The sequence below is a fragment of the Rhinatrema bivittatum genome, chromosome 4 (genome assembly GCF_901001135.1).
Source record: "Rhinatrema bivittatum chromosome 4, aRhiBiv1.1, whole genome shotgun sequence".
Classification (NCBI taxonomy): Eukaryota; Metazoa; Chordata; class Amphibia; order Gymnophiona; family Rhinatrematidae; genus Rhinatrema; species Rhinatrema bivittatum.
Genome location: NC_042618.1, coordinates 483,450,323 through 483,466,723, shown reverse-complemented (window position 1 = coordinate 483,466,723; position 16,401 = coordinate 483,450,323). Strand labels below are relative to the sequence as shown.

General features: G+C 45.0%; 1 protein-coding gene across 4 annotated transcripts in view; it reads left to right on the top strand.

The window, feature by feature from the left end:
* The window catches only part of EPS8 (epidermal growth factor receptor pathway substrate 8), a 226,652-nt gene that overhangs the window by 23,637 nt on the left and 186,614 nt on the right, over positions 1–16,401 (top strand). For 3 of the 4 annotated variants that reach the window (XM_029597372.1, XM_029597369.1, XM_029597373.1), the window contains exon 2: positions 8,948–9,066. The exons of the other annotated variant lie outside the window; for it this stretch is intronic. The gene's annotated coding sequence lies outside the window, so the exon portion shown is untranslated. The remainder of the gene's footprint in view (positions 1–8,947; positions 9,067–16,401) is intronic. 4 annotated transcript variants of the gene reach the window in all.

The window sequence follows — 16,401 nt, the reverse complement described above, 5'->3', positions numbered from 1 at the left end:
GTGTGTGTGTGTGTAGGAAGCTTGCACTGCTGCTGCCTGTGCTGTACCTGTTCTGTGATAGGGGAGGGTGTGTGTGTGTGTAGGAAGCTTGCACTGCTGCTGCCTCTGCTGTACCTGTTCTGTGCTGTGCAGTCTGTGGAATGAAATATGTACTACTGCCATCCATTTAACACCAATAAGTGTTTTGGAGCTGTCTCTGTGTAGAAGAAACATAGAAATGTAAGGACAGAATAAGACCATATATGTGCTGTCTAATCTGCCCATTCGTATCAACTACTCAGCTGTACAATCATCACTCTCAGGCCGATACAGTAAAGTCTGCGGGAGAGTCAGAGGGTGCACAGAAAAGCAGTTTTTACTGCTCTTCTGTGCACTTTCCCGGTGCCCAGAGAAATTAACGAGTACCTTTGGGTAGGCGCTAATTTCTGAAAGTAAAATGTGCGGCTTTGCTGCACATTTTCCTTTCTGAATCGCGCGGGAATATCTTATAGGGTCATCAGCGTGCATTTGTATGTTGCGGGGATTGGATGCGCATTTTCGGCTCCTTACTGAATAAGGGGTAACGCTAGCGCGTCAAATGCGCGTCCTATGGCGGGTCAGCAGTGGGCTCCGCCGGAGCGCACTGTACAGTATCGACCCTTGTGTGAGATCCTCTTTGTTCGTACCAATGCTTTCTTGTCTGTCCCACCTGCACAGGGAGGGCGGCTCTTCCATGCATCTACCATACGACTTCTTTCAGAGGCTTTCTGTGCGTTGATATCTTGCATTTCCTCTAGGGGACACTTGTTTAGCTCGGTCATGAACTTCACCCCATATGCAAAAGAAAATAAACTAAGTACAAGCAATCAGCCCTCTCTTAATACTTTGCTGAAATGGATATAAACGAATTCCACCATTGTGAAGTCTGAGTATCTCAAGAACATGTTTTGTGGAAAGGGTTGGTGGTGGCCACTGCTTGTACTGCCATTCCTAGCATGGGGGGGTATTTACTCTTTGGGAACGTCCAGGGACTTGCATTCGGGATCGGCCACTGCTGGACACAGGATAATCTTTCAATGCCGTGGATCTAAGAACACAATCGCTTTGATTGTACCACATGAAAGTTTGGATATTACACACACACAATTATTCCAAAGTTTTGGTGCAGCATACACTGTTCTTTTTAATTGCTTTAAAAAAGTTTATTTCTTTAAAAAAAACCAGTACAGTGCTGGAAGGCGGTTAGCGGTTAATGATTATGGACCTACAATGGTCCTGACTGCCTGCTGGTAACAGGGTTAACCTAATATGAAAGCACCAGCCCTTTCCACAAAAGCTTTTTTTGAATTAGCTTATATATAGAATCCCGTCCATTTCAGCAAAGGTTGATATTTTTTGTATTTAGTGTCTTTGGTGCATTACATAAGAGAAGAAGCTGACATACTGGGTCAGTCGGTCAAGCCCGAATGCACGTTCCCAAAGAGTAAATGACCCCCCCATGCTAGGAAGGGCAGTAACGAGCAGTGGCCATTGATTCCCCAAGGCAGTTTGATCATTAGCAGTTCATCAACTTGTCCAACCTTCAACCCAGCTTCGCTGCAGGCCTGACGTTAAAAGGGCTGCGCGTGTCCATGTGCAGCGGTTCCCGGCGTGCGCGCATGTTATAAAATACAGTTCCCATGCGCTCCGGATTTTAATGTCCGGGGGAGGGGGAGATATTTTCAGTTACACGCGGCGATGCGATCGAGCTTCTCACCAGTTTCCTACTCCCCACCTAAACCTTCCACCCCGACCCCTAAATCTAGCCTAAAACCTTTTTTTTTGTTTTGTTTTGTAATTTACCTGCTCTGATGAACAGAAGTAAGTTTGCAATTCCCCGGGACAGCATCTAATGGTGCAACCCTGGCCCACCCCTTTCATCTGTTCCGGCACTTATCGGGGGTTACGTGCAGAGCTAGGCCCTTTAGAAAATACCCGTGCCGGGCACAGGGCATAACCTCCGGTATTTCCGCATATCTGCCTTATCCACTATGACACCTAGATCTCTTTCTTGGGTTGTAGCACCTAATACGGAACCCAACATTGTGTAATTATAGCATGGGTTATTTTTCCCTATATGCATCACCTTGCACTTATCCACATTAAATTTCATCTGCTATTTGGATGCCCAATTTTCCAGTCTCAGAAGGTCTTCCTGCAATTTATCACAATCTGCTTGTGATTTAACTACTCTGCACAATTTTGTGTCCTCTGCAAATTTGATTATCTCACTCGTCGTATTTCTTTCCAGATCATTTATAAATATATTGAACAGTAAGGGTCTCAATACAAATCCCCGAGGCACTCCACTGTCCACTCCCTTCCACTGAGAAAATTGCCCATTTAATCCTACTCTCTGTTTCCTGTCTTTTAGCCAGTTTGCAATCCACGAAAGGACATCGCCACCTATCCCATGACTTTTTACTTTTCCTAGAAGCCTCTCATGAGGAACTTTGTCAAATGCCTTGTGAAAATCCAAGTATACTATATCTACCGGTTCACCTTTATCCACATGTTTATTAACTCCTTCAAAAAAGTGAAGCAGATTTGTGAGGCAAGACTTGCCCTGGGTAAAGCCATGCTGACTTTGTTCCATTAAACCATGTCTTTCTATATGTTCTGTGATTTTTATTTTTTTTAGAATAGTTTTCCACAGTTTTTCCTGGTACTGAACTCGGGCTAACTGGTCTATACTTTCCTGGATAACCCCAGAGCCCTTTTTAAATATCAGAGTTAGACGGGCCATCCTCTAGTCTTCAGGTACAATGGATGATTTTAATGCTTAATTACAAATTACTATGAATTTGAAATTTCATTTTTTAATTCTTTCAGAACACTGAGGTGTGCACACCATCTGATCTGGTGATTTACTACTCTTTTGGTTTTGTCAATCTGGCCTTCAGTACCCTAGGATGTATACCATCCGGTCCAGGTGATTTGTTACTCTTTTAGTTTGTCAATCTGGCCTACTACATCTTCCAGGTTCACAGTGATTTGGTTCAGTTCGTCTGACTCATCACCCCTGAAAACCTTCTCCTACTTTCTTATTAGTAACACCAAAACCAAAGAATTTTCCTTTCTTCGATCACTTTATCTTCCTTACATGCTCCTTTAACCCTCGATCATCTAAACAGTCCAACTGACTCCCTCATGGGTTTCCTGCTTTGGATTTATTATGAGGTTTCGTCTCTGTAGTAGCTTTTTTTCAAGTTCTCTCTTAGCCTTTCTTATCAATGTTTTACATTTCACTTTTCGATGCATCTGTAGATGGATCCTTCTTCCAGTTTTTGAAGGAAGTTTTTAGTTAATATAGCTTCTTTCACTTTGCCTTTTAACCATGCTGGCTGTTTGGCTTTCCTTCCAATTTAATGTGTGGAATACATCTGGACTGTGCTTCTAGGATGGTATTTTTTAACAATACCACGCCTCTTGCACACTTTTTTTACCTTTGTAGCTGCTCCTTTCAGTTTTTTTCTATTTTTCTCATTTTATTAAAGTTTCCCTTTTCAAAGTTCACTGCTAGAGCCATGGATTTTACTTACTGTCCCTCTTCCAGTCATTAGTTCAAATCTGATGTTATGATCACTATTGCCAAGCGGCCCCACCACCGTTACCTCTCTCACCAAATCCTGTGCTCCACTGAGAATTAGATCTAAAATTGCTCCCTCTCTTGTCTGTTCCTGAACCAATTGCTCCATAAAACTCTCATTTATTCCATTTTACAGTCTTCATAGACCATAAGAATTTAGAATATCTGCATCGGGCACAACGACTCAACCCACGACAAGCCCGTTGGGCCCTGTTCTTCACCTGTTTCAATTTCATCTTCCGGTACAGACCAGCCGGGAAGAATGTTAAGGCTGATGCCCTATCACAGGTGTTTGATTCAACTGAGGGTTCTGAGGAACCACAGTACATCATTGAGCCATCCCGTATTCTCCTGTCTGCTACCATGACCATCCCTCCCGGGAAAACTCTAGTCCCGCCACGCTTGCGGAAACAAGTGCTGGCATGGGCTCACGATTACTGCTGTTCCGGCCACCCAGGGCAATCCCGGACGCTGCAGACCCTGCGCCGGTACTACTGGTGGCCAAAGTTAAATAAGGATGTCCGAGCGTATGTGGAGTCCTGCCAGACCTATGCTCGCCACAAGAGAAACATAGAAATGATGGGAGAAGAAGACCAAATGGCCCATCCAGTCTGCCCAGTAAGCTTTGCACTTTTTTTTTTTCTCATACTTCTGTTAGTCTTGGCTCTTAGTAACCTTTTGGTTCTATTTCCCTTCCACCCCCTCCATTAATGTAGAGAACAGTGTTGGAATTGCATCTAAATGAATATCTAGCTTAGTTAGGGGTATAACCGCCGCAATAAGCAAGCTACATAAATGCTTTTGTTTACTCAGACTATGTAATTCAGTCCTTGTTGGTTGTTGTCTGGATATAGATCCACTTTTCTTCATTCCCCCTTCTGTTGAAGCAGAGAGCTATGCTGGATATGTATTAAAAGTGAAGTATTAGGCTTATTTGGTTTGGGGTAGTAACCGCCGTAACAAGCAAGCTACTCCCCACTTTTTTGTGACTGGATCTCCGGTTCGACCCCAGGCTTACTTCAGCCATTACCTCCACCTTCCGAACCGTGGACCCATGTGGCAACTGACTTCGTGGTTGACTTGCCACTGTCCAGTGGCAACACGGTAATATGGGTGGTCATCGACTGCTTTAGCAAAATGGCGCACTTCGTGCCTTTGCCAGGATTACCATCTGCACGGCAGCTGGCTCAGCTGTTCGTCAGGCTACATGGCCTACCTATAGGCATCCTGTCAGATCGAGGGCCTCAATTCACTGCCAAGTTCTGGAGGGCCCTCTGCCAGAAGTTCGACGTCACCCTAGACTATATGTCCGCTTACCATCCACAGACCAATGGTCTCGCAGAGAGAACAAACCAGACCTTGAAACAATTCCTCCGTCTATATGTAAATGAGAAACAAGATGACTGGCTAACCTGCTACCCTGGGCCGAATTCGCGCTAAATTCTCATATCTCTGCGGCTACGGGATCCTCCCCGTTTCAGTTAGTGTATGGGAAACAGCCACGTCCGCCACTGCCTGTTCCCATCACAGTTACGTCTCCAGTAGCTCAGGTCTCTGCTGATGAGTTGCACCGCCTGTGGATATCTACGCAACGTGTCCTGATCAAGGCCGGTCAGGCAGCGAAAAGGTATGCTGACCAGCGCAGAAGACCGTATCCGCCTCTCAGGCCGGGCCAAAAGGTTTGGTTGAGCACGCAGTTCATCCGCTTGAAACTGCCATCATCGCGACTGGCCCCGCGATTCATTGGGCCGTTTCCCATCATCCAGCAGGTGGGTGCTGTCTCGTACCAACTTTGTCTTTCCCCGTCCCTCAAGATACACAACACGTTCCACGCCTCCCTCCTGAAGCCTCTGGTATTGTCGTGGCCTTCCAGCACGCCTCCGAAGCCTCAACTTGTTGCCTCCGAAGATGACCTCACCTATCATCAGGTGCGGGAGGTCTTAGATGTGAGGAAACATCGGAAGAAATGGGAATATCTGTTGGCATGGGAGGGCTTCGGTCCCGAAGAAAACTCCTGGGAACCATTGGCTAACATCCTGGTCCGGAATCTGTTGGAGCAGTTCCATAAAGACCACCCGGCTAAACCCAGGCCTCCGGGGAGGTGCCCTAAAGAGGGGGGTACTGTTGTGTTCCGCGGCCGTGGCAGCCCACAACCGCGGTCCCCCTACCTTGCCCGTGGTGGTCCGCCGTTACGGGAGCCCCGGGGGAGGGCACTGACTTTGGGCCGTCACTCCGGCACGGGCCTCGGTGCCGCTTGCTGCAGGGGGAGCTGTCCTGCTCCCCCCTCGCGGCGTCCAGCAGCGTTTCTCCTCCGCGGGGGAAATCAAAGATGGCCGCCGCTATCTTTAGGCACGAGGCCGTGCCTCCTCCACAGATTTAAAGGGACCTGATCCCTTTAACCAGCTTCACCTGTTCCTGATCAGCCTGAGCAGGGGAAGTATAAAGGGAAGCTTCCTCTGCTCATTCCCTGACTTGGCAACGTCCTCCAGCACTGTCTAGTCTGCTTACTTCGGTGAGTTCCTTGTGCTTTGGATCTTTGTTCCTGTAACGTCTTGGTGTTCCCATTTCCTGACTTTGGATTGGCTGACGGTGATTCTCTGATGTGTGACTTCGAACTGGCAAGTGGTGATCCCTCGGTGTGTGACTTCGGACTGGTGAGCGACGACCCTCTGGCACTTGACCGAGGACTCCTTCTGGACTACTGTCTCCAAGAGCCCGCCTAAGTCCCAGCGGTCCGGGTCCCTACGGGCTCCTCCCAGGGGGACTGCGGGCTTCCAGGGTGAAGCTCCAGTCAGCCCTTGCACCAATACCTTGACCTCTCAAAGGCCCACCTAAGTCCCAGCAATCTGGGTCCCTATGGGCTCTTCCTGGGGGGATCGCAGACTTCCAGTGGTGAAGACACAGGTCCTTTTCTCGTCTCTTCATCTGCCTCCGCAGTCGCTTCAGTCTCCAGTGCCGAGGGTCAGCTGGTCCCGTCTTCTGCTCTGCCTTGCCACCCGACGAGAGAACCTACGGATCTAGACCTCTCATGATCTTAAAGACCTCTATCATATCCCCCCTCAGCCGTCTCTTCTCCAAACTGAAAAGTCCTAACCTCTTTAGCCTTTCCTCATAGGGGAGCTTTCCATTCCCCTTATCATTTTGGTAGCCCTTCTCTGTACCTTCTCCATCGCAACTATATCTTTTTTGAGATGCGGCGACCAGAATTGTACACAGTATTCAAGGTGCGGTCTCACCATGGAGCGATACAGAAGCATTATGACATTTTCCGTTTTATTCACCATTCCCTTCCTAATAATTCCCAACATTCTGTTTGCTTTTTTGACTGCCGCAGCACACTGAACCGACGATTTCAATGTGTTATCCACTATGACGCCTAGATCTCTTTCCTGGGTGGTAGCTCCTAATATGGAACCCAACATTGTGTAACTATAGCATGGGTTATTTTTCCCTATATGCATCACCTTGCATTGGTTGTCCTCTTTCCACCATGTCTCTGAGATGCCAATTAAGTCTATGTCATCATTCACTGCTATACATTCTAATTCTCCCATCTTACTACTTAGACTTCTGGCATTAGCATACAAACATTTCAAAGTTTGGTTTTTTGTTGTATTTTCATTCTGCTTTTTAATTGATAGGGATAAGTTAGAATTTTTTAACTCAGGTGAGTTTTTAGTTACAGGCACTTGGACTACTTTTCTTATTATTGGAACCTCACTGTCGGGATGCCCTAATTCTAATGCATCATTAGTATCCTTTGAAGATACCTCTCTCCGAACCATGCACTGCTGAGCGACTGTCGGCTTTCCCCTTTGTTCTAGTTTAAAAGCTGCTCTGTCTCCTTTTTAAAGGTTAGCGCCAGCAGTCTGGTTCCACCCTGGTTAAGGTGGAGCCCATCCCTTCGGAAGAGACTCCCCCTTCCCCAAAAGGTTCCCCAGTTCCTTACAAAACTGAATCCCTCTTCCCTGCAATCTGCATGGGTACCTTATAAATAAATTGAGCGCCCTTGGTGTGGATCTTAGAGTGGGTTGGAAGCTGGCTGGGTGGGAGGCTTCGGAGGGGAGTGGTAAATGGAGCTTGCTCTGAGGAGGGGGTGTCTGAAAGATTCCTTGGACAGGTTCTTTTCAACGTCTGCAGTGTTGCTCATGAAAGATTGTCAGAAAAGGTTTCTCTTTTTGCCAATGATACCAAAATCTGCAACAGATAAGACAGCCAGGGTATTGTTGAAAACATGAGGGATTTAGCAAAGCTCAAGGAATTGTTTAGAGACTGACAGCTAAAAATATGATGTTAAAACAGGCAGGGTAATGAATTTGGGCTGCAAAAGCCGAAGGAAGATGTTCAGTATTGGAGGAGAAATTCTTCTAAGGACAAAGGAAGAGCGGGATCTGGGGTGATTGTATCTGATGATCTCAAGGAGGCCAAACAGGAGGATAAAGCGATGGTAAAAGCCAGGAAGCTGCTTGGCTGCACAGGAAGAGGAAGGGTCAGCAGAGAAAGGGAGGGGACACTGCCCCTGTATAGGTCCCTGGTGAGACCTCACTGGGAATATTGAGTACAGTTCTGGAGACCCCACCTTCAAAAGGACATAAACAGGATGGAGTCGCTCCAGAGGGGGCTACTAACATGGGCAGTGGTCTTCCTTCTAAAGCACATGGGGGATAGACTCACAGATCTAAACCTGTACACCCTGGAGGAAAGGGGAGCGAGGGGAGAAATGATAGAGGCATTCACATATCTGAAAGGTTTCCATGCACAGGAGCTGAGCCTTTTACAATGGAAAGGAGGCTGTAGAATGAGGGGTCATGGGATGAGGGTGAAAGGGGGCAGACTCAGGAGTAATCTTAGGAAATGTTTCTTTACAGAGAGGGGGGTGGATGCATACAACAACCTTCAAGTGGAGGTGGTGGAGACAGCAGAGGGGGATCTCCCGGGGAATTGTAAAGCTAAATTAGTTGGCTGGATAGGCAGACTAGATAGACTTATAGTTACTTTCCGCTGTCACATTTCTGTTACTGTACAGTTCCTTTTGGTTTTTGCAGCTCAAATGAATAACATCTGCATCATTTTTAGCATTAAGTCCTAGCTGCCAGAATCTAGAACATTCTTCCTGTTTGCTAGGTACCTGGTCATGGTTGCCCATTTTTCTTGGCTCTCTTCCCTGTTGCAGATCTTGGGTTCATCTCCAGTAAGCAGGAAATTGCCTTGCTGTGCTGCTTTCCTTGGGGATTTGTCATAGAGCTGCACTCTCTCTCGGCTTTTACCTCACAGTGGCAGTAAGATGTGGCATTGCTTTGGGAGGATCCTGGACTGATTCAATCCTGATTCTCTTCCTAGGGACCTTATTTCGTTGCCGAAGACTTGCTGTGGCGGCCTGGGGTAGAGATGAGGTCATTCTGACAGCAGCACTGCAGGGGACGCGGTGACCAGTGCTGTAACGCGCCGTCATCATTCAGGTAATGCCTTCACCTGCTGTGTCTTGCTCCTCCTCGCTGGTACTGCTAAGTAAAGCTGCTTTTATTCCAGAGACACTGATGCTGAGCAGGAGCATCACATGAAGCTCTCGCGAGCGTTCACAACTGAAGACGCGGGACGTGAGAAATGCGTGCGTCCTTTGATTAATGGTTTATCTGAAGCACAGACTGGTTAAAAAGGGTGAACCCAGGGTGTAGCGCAGTGGTATTCACTCCCAGCCCTCAAGGGCCATCAACAGGTCGGGTTTTCAGGGCCCCCTAATGAATATGCATATGAGAGATTTGCATGCGCACTGCCTCCTCTGCAGGCAGATTCCTTGATGCTCCTCTCTGCTGCCGTTGGTCATCCATTTCCATGAGGCCATTCGTTTGGTTTGCAGTATATGTGCTCCCTCAGTCTCTTAACCTGAAACTCCTTCCCTTCCATACAAAATGGGGTTGAAGCTGTTTCAGGTGTTTGTATCTCTGATGTTCATATCCTGATTCTGCTATTGGAAGTGTTTACCCTGCTTGGCAGTCTTAGAAGTAATGCAAGAGTTAAATGAACCCTAGAGGACCAGTACACCCGTCAGAGCCGTGAGAAATCTGCCCTTCTGCTGCCTGTACCGTGCAGGTTCTGTGACGGGGAAGCTTGCATCTCTTCTGTGGTCCCTAATTGCAGTACAAAGGATATAGGGGACAGTCCCTGCTCAGTAGAGCTTACAATCTCATCAAGACAAGCAGACAGGACAAAGGAGACCTGGGAGTTTAACTTATTAGCAGGGAGAAAGCAGTGTCCAGGCACGCGTTGCTTCTGGTATCCTCTCTCCCCTTTTGGGCTGGTTCTGCCGGCTCTGGTCTCTGGCATTGAAGCAGGGGTGACCTTAGGCAGCCTGGAAGGCTCTGCTCCAGGTTGCTGTGATGGGGCAACGTTGGCTCTGCTCGCTTTCTTCCCATCCCCCTAGCTTGACTTTTACACTTTCTCCCATCCCCGCTGTGGGCTTTCGTGCTCCCCTGTTGCTGCCGTGCCGATTCCCTCTGGCTTGTGGAGTCTGAAGTGGGGAGAGCCTATTGGATGTGTTGGTCTAGAGTCTGCATCAGTGCCCGTGAGCACACACTGCCTGGCACATAGTGTGAGGGAGGAGGCAGCTGGACCTCCACACCCTCTTCTGATTTCTATCCGGGCAGATGCCCTGCTGCCTCAAATCTTGTACTGCACCCGCCCGTACAGTGCCGGTTCTGTGCTAGGGTGGTATGGACGCCAGTAGGCGCTTCTGATACCCGTGCAGTATCTTTCCGTGAAGTGGCACTATCTAGGGTATCTAAAATATTTGTTGCGCACTCCCGCTAACGTTTGGGACGGGGTATACAATTACATCCATAATATAAAAACACATGGAGACGAGAGAAGTAAGACATCGTAACTTGGATAGTCATTAACAGCTGCAGACTTCGGACACTTGCCAGTTATCAAGCAGGGCTGGTTCTTAACTGAGAAATAATTGAGAAGGCACGGGGAGCGTTAAACAGAGGATTTAGACTGTCTGTAGAATCGCTCTTAAAACGGGAGGTGGCTGCTTCAAAAGCTTCCTTGAACAGGAAGGTGTTTAATGCATTTTTGAATGCCTTGGTATTTTTTACATTGCGGCTGCGTGATGGCAGAGAATTAAAGGCCTGGCCGACGAGGGAGCCCTCTCCTGTGTCGGTCAAATGCACACCCGACAGAGAGAGAATATTTAATAGACCTAGACTGGAAGCTTGGAGAGTGCGGGAAGGGGTGTGAATCTAATGTAGAAATTATCCAAGGAGAGGTGGTAATTTTTAGCAAATTATGGACAATCGCAGCCAGTTTATAAAGAATGTGTGATTTAGTTGGGCAGCCAGTGGAGAGAGAATCGAGTACCGGGGTGATGTGGTCTTGGACGCTGGTGCCCGTTAGGATGTTTGCTGTTGGGTTCTGCACAGCTTGTAACTATCTTAATGCACTGGATGGTAGACCAATGTATTTATTTATTTATTTAAGGTTTTTATATACCGGCATTCATGATAAAATCACATCATGCTGGTTTACATTAAAACAGTGGTGCACAGAAAGAAAAAACAAACTGGAACTGTAGTGCGGAAGAAAGCAGTTACAAAAAACAGGGAAGCTTAAACTGGGAGAGGAAGGAAAAAGAAAAGGTTAATAGCATTTTAAATATTTACAAGGAAGAGTTAAATGAGCTGGCTGTGTTATAGAACTTGAAGTTGAAGGACATTAGCTGGGGTCCGGGAAAGCTGGTTTGTATGTAAGAACGATGACCGTAGTGTAAGCTAAAATTAGGGATTGAACAGATCAAGAAAAGGCTTGAGATTCTGCGGTGAACGTAACTTAGCAAATGAAGACTAAAAATCTGTGTGTATATGTGATCTAATACTACTTCCAAATTGTGTACTTTCTGAGGATCTGAATATTATGTCCTTCAAAAGTGAAAACCAATGGATGGTCTGGCGAAGAACATAAGACAATGCCATACTGGGTCAGACCAAGGGTCCATCAAGCCCAGCATCCTGTTTCCAACAGTGGCCAATCCAGGCCATAAGAACCTGGCAAGTACCCAAAAACTAAGAAGATCCCATGCTACTGATCGACACGTTAGAATCATAACTTCAGTTTTATCGATATTTAAAGTTAACTTGTCATAATACATCCAACTTCTGATAGTAGATAAATATATTGAGGTCCATATTCAAAAGCCATTTAGATGGATATCACAATACTTCTCCATCTAAATGGCTTAGTGGCTCTATTTAGCCCTTATCCAGTAAGAGAGGGGCTTTCCAAGGAGGAGCAGAGTTATCTGCTTAAATTATGCTGCTAACTCTGGTCGGGCTTTAGGGCTGTCCTAAATCTAGCTGGTTAGACGTAACTGGCTGAAAGTTGGAAAGGTGATCTGTGCTAACACAGACCCCTCCCTGTAACCCACGACCCACCCCCGCGCCTTCCTCTGTATGCCCTCCTTTGTATTTCACCTTCACCTCCTTCTCTCTCCCTCACCTCCCTTATCCCCTCGTCACACCCCCTGAATCGCCGACTTTCCCTGCTCAACACGGTTGTTACTACCGTTATTATGTTAACTCTGTATAGTTTAGATTATCCTTTGCTAGTAACATGACACCCCCTTCATAATTATTCTCTTTATGATTTACTATGGTTGTCTAAGAACCCCTTTCATACTCCCCATTAGTATATACACATATATATTATATTATATTTCTTTACTTATTACTATTTATTACCAGTTAAACTATTATTTCTTTATTTAGCTCTATGTTAAATTGTCAACCAGTTATACTGTTCCATATGTTCTACGGTTCCATGTAAAGCTCCGCTCTCTGTTGAGCAGTTCTTTGTTTTATGTAAACCGGAGTGATTTGTAGTCCCTACAAGAACTTCGGTATATAAAAATTAAAAATAAATAAATAAATAAATATATATCCACTGTATAGTGGTTGCAGACAGCAATTAAGTTACCCCTTGTATATTGTTGCTTAGAGTAATTAATTACATATATTGTTTGTATATATGTTTTCCACTCTCTGTTATTGTTCTTTGTAAGGGCTATGCCCACAAGTTATTAGTTGTATGTAAACCGATACGATGTGCAAACGGTTATCGGTATATAAGAAACTCCAAATAAATAAAATAAAATAAAAATTTGGGGATACAATATGATGACAGGTTGTCGTTTGAACCTCTATATGGGTCATTCCATATCAACTGGACCAGGGGTCTTATGTTATTTTGGTTAGTGTAGCTGTGTTTAAAAAAGGATTGGATAAGTTCTCGGAGGAGAAGTCTATTACCTGCTATTAAGTTCACTTAGAGAATAGCCACTGCCATTAGCAATGGTTACATGGAATAGACTTAGTTTTTGGGTACTTGCCAGGTTCTTGTGGCCTGGATTGGCCACTGCTGGAGACAGTCTGCCATGGCAGGGCTGTATGAGGGGGAAAGTGACACTGCCATAGAAGGTGAGAAGCACAAAGGAATAGAGGAGGAGTGATGCAGAAGAGGGAATGTACAGCTTGAGATGGAAGATATTAATTACCCACCCAATATGGAAAAAGCACTAACTGACTAGAATCAAAACAGAGTACAGGCAAAAAGGTGATACGCATAATTAATTTTAATTAGATCTTAACACACAGCTTTTAAAATATATTTTATTCAGACTAATTTGCACAGATTTCAATATAGGCTAACGTATCATATAGTGGTTTTCACTATATATGCTCATAGAAATGTTCAAATCTTTATCCATAAATCATTTTACTGCACAATAAATCTCCCACAAATAAGACTCAGTCACATACACACAAACACCTGCATCCTGAAGTACTTCCACATACACCTATTAAAAAAAATTTACAAAAACATACACAAATGTCATATCAGTATAAAAACAAGATTGTCAAATATATAATGATTTTTCTCATAAGAACATAAGAAATTGCCATGCTGGGTCAGACCAAGGGTCCATCAAGCCCAGCATCCTGTTTCCAACAGTGGCCAATCCAGGCCATAAGAACCTGGCAAGTACCCAAAAACTAAGTCTATTCCATGTAACCATTGCTAATGGCAGTGGCTATTCTCTAAGGGGCGGCTTTTTAAAAAGTACGCTGGATTTTATAAGATATGCGCGTAGATCTTATAAAATCCGGGGTTGGCGCGCGCAAGGGGGTGTACATTTGTGCAACCTGCGCGTGCCGAGCCCAGCGCGAGCTGCATGTTCCCTCCGAGGCCGCTCCGATTTCGGAGCGGCCTCGGAGGGAACTTTTCTTCGCCCTCCCCCCACCTTCCCCTCCCTTCCCCTACCTAACCCACCCCCCCAGCCCTATCTAAACCCCCCCTTACCTTTGTCGGCAAAGTTACGCCTGCTTTCAGCAGGCGTAACTTTGTGCGCGTCGCCGGCAGCCCCGCTCCGTCCTCCGGTCCCGGGGGCTGGTCCAGAGGCCTCAACCACGCCCCCGGGCCAGCGCCACGCCCCTGGGCCTGCCCCCGGACACGCCCCCTCCCACCCCTTTTCGAAAGCCCTGGGACTTACGCGCGTCCCGGGGCTTTACGTGCGCCGGCGGCTTATGCAAAATAGGCACGCTAGCGCGCGTAAATCCGGAAGGATTTAGGCGCGTGGCCCTTTTAAAATCCGCCCCTAAGTGAACTTAATAGCAGGTAATGGACTTCTCCTCCTCCAAGAACTTATCCAATCCTTTTTTAAACACAGCTATACTAACTGCACTAACCACATCCTCTGGCAACAAATTCCAGAGTTTAATTGTGCGTTGAGTAAAAAAGAACTTTCTCCGATTAGTTTTAAATGTGCCCCATGCTAACTTCATGGAGTGTCCCCTAGTCTTTCTACTATCCGAAAGAGTAAATAACCGATTCACATCTACCCGTTCTAGACCTCTCATGATTTTAAACACCTCTATCATATCCCCCCTCAGTCGTCTCTTCTCCAAGCTGAAAAGTCCTAACCTCTTTAGTCTTTCCTCATAGGGGAGTTGTTCCATTCCCTTTATCATTTTGGTTGCCCTTCTCTGTACCTTCTCCATCGCAATTATATCTTTTTTGAGATGCGGCGACCAGAATTGTACACAGTATTCAAGGTGCGGTCTCACCATGGAGCGATACAGAGGCATTATGACATTTTCCGTTTTATTCACCATTCCCTTTCTAATAATTCCCAACATTTTGTTTGCTTTTTTGTGTGTCCCTTTAACAACATTAGGTTGTTAAAGGGACACACAAAGATTGCCCAGTAGATTGATATTTAAATCCACAACAGTTTAGGGCTTCCCTCAGGGTTCTGAACGTCACTCGCAGTCCTATGCGCATCGGCTGGTACTCAATAAGAAAATTACTGCTTACGATTACAATCCCGTTTCACCTCAGAAACAAGGCAGCTTTAGGGAACTATAAGACGAAAAAATAAAATTCAGAGAGCTCAAAAGCAGACAAACATAAAACGAGTACATCTAAACCTTCACTTACCAACTCTAAATATGGTTTACTTAAACTCCTACCCAATAATTGCTTAAACCTCAGCCGTAGGGCAAAAATACTCTTACTCAATTCCTACGTCTGCATCAAGCCACCATAAAGCTGGAAACACAATACAAGGAGAAAAATTGTTTATTTTCTACAGTTTAGATACTCACATTAATATCTGGGCAAAATATCTCATTGTAAAATACCCACCTTCGGCAAAAGGAAGTTGTAAAGCAGAATTCCAGAGAAAAGCGAAATGCTAGACTGTCACTTCTCATTGGGATACTTCAGCACAAATAGGTGTTTAAATAACAAACGAACTCCATGAAACCACATTATCCCAATGATCAATAATATAGTCCATACCTACCATTTCCCGAGTATACTTCAAATCCCCGTTTGACCAGACAGACACAACCTCAGTGTCCGAGTGCTTATTTTATTTTATTTTTTTTATTTTATTTAAACAGTTTTATATACCGTTGTGTAGACAAAAAGTCCATCTCTACGGTTCACATTTTGAACATCAATTAAGACAAAAAGAAAATACAGTTTCTCATAATTGTAAATCCCTAAAAGTAACAATTATTTACAGTAAAAATTCTAAAAATCACACATCTATCTATAAGGTTATAAAGTTTTCACAGACTAAGAAGCTGTTAACTATAAAAAAAATTTTAAAAAGGTAAAACAGTGAAAGAATAGATAAAGTTAAGTTTTATTTAGGACCCGCAATTGATTGTGCTCGCTCTCTGACTTCACACAGGTGGGCAGATCTAATGTTCGGCATCGATAGAAGGCCTTTATTCAACTATCTCAAATTGCGTTGCGGCACATGTAATCTTATTGCTGTGTTTAACCAGTCTGTCATGTCTCCATATAAAATCTTGTGAATAATACCTAAAACTTTAAAAATTATTCTCTGTTCGATCGGAAGCCAATGTAGCTCTTTCAGAATTGGAGTAATATGGTCCCTCTTTCTGGTGTTTGTCAATATACACGCTGCGGTATTTTGTAGAATCTGCAGAGGCCTTAAAGTACTTTTTGGCAAATCTAGCAACATTGCATTACAATAATCCAATCCTGTAAATATCAGTGCTTGTAACACTGTTCTAAAGTTTTCTTGGGAGAGCAATGGTTTAAGGCGTCTCAGCATCATTAATTTACAGTAACCTTCCCTAACTTTCTTCGTGATGTGGGCTTGACCATTAAATTCTGTATCTATATAGAAACCTAAATTTCTAGTTACATTTACTACTTCGACCATATTATCATTATTTAAACGTAACTTTGGTTCATGATATCTT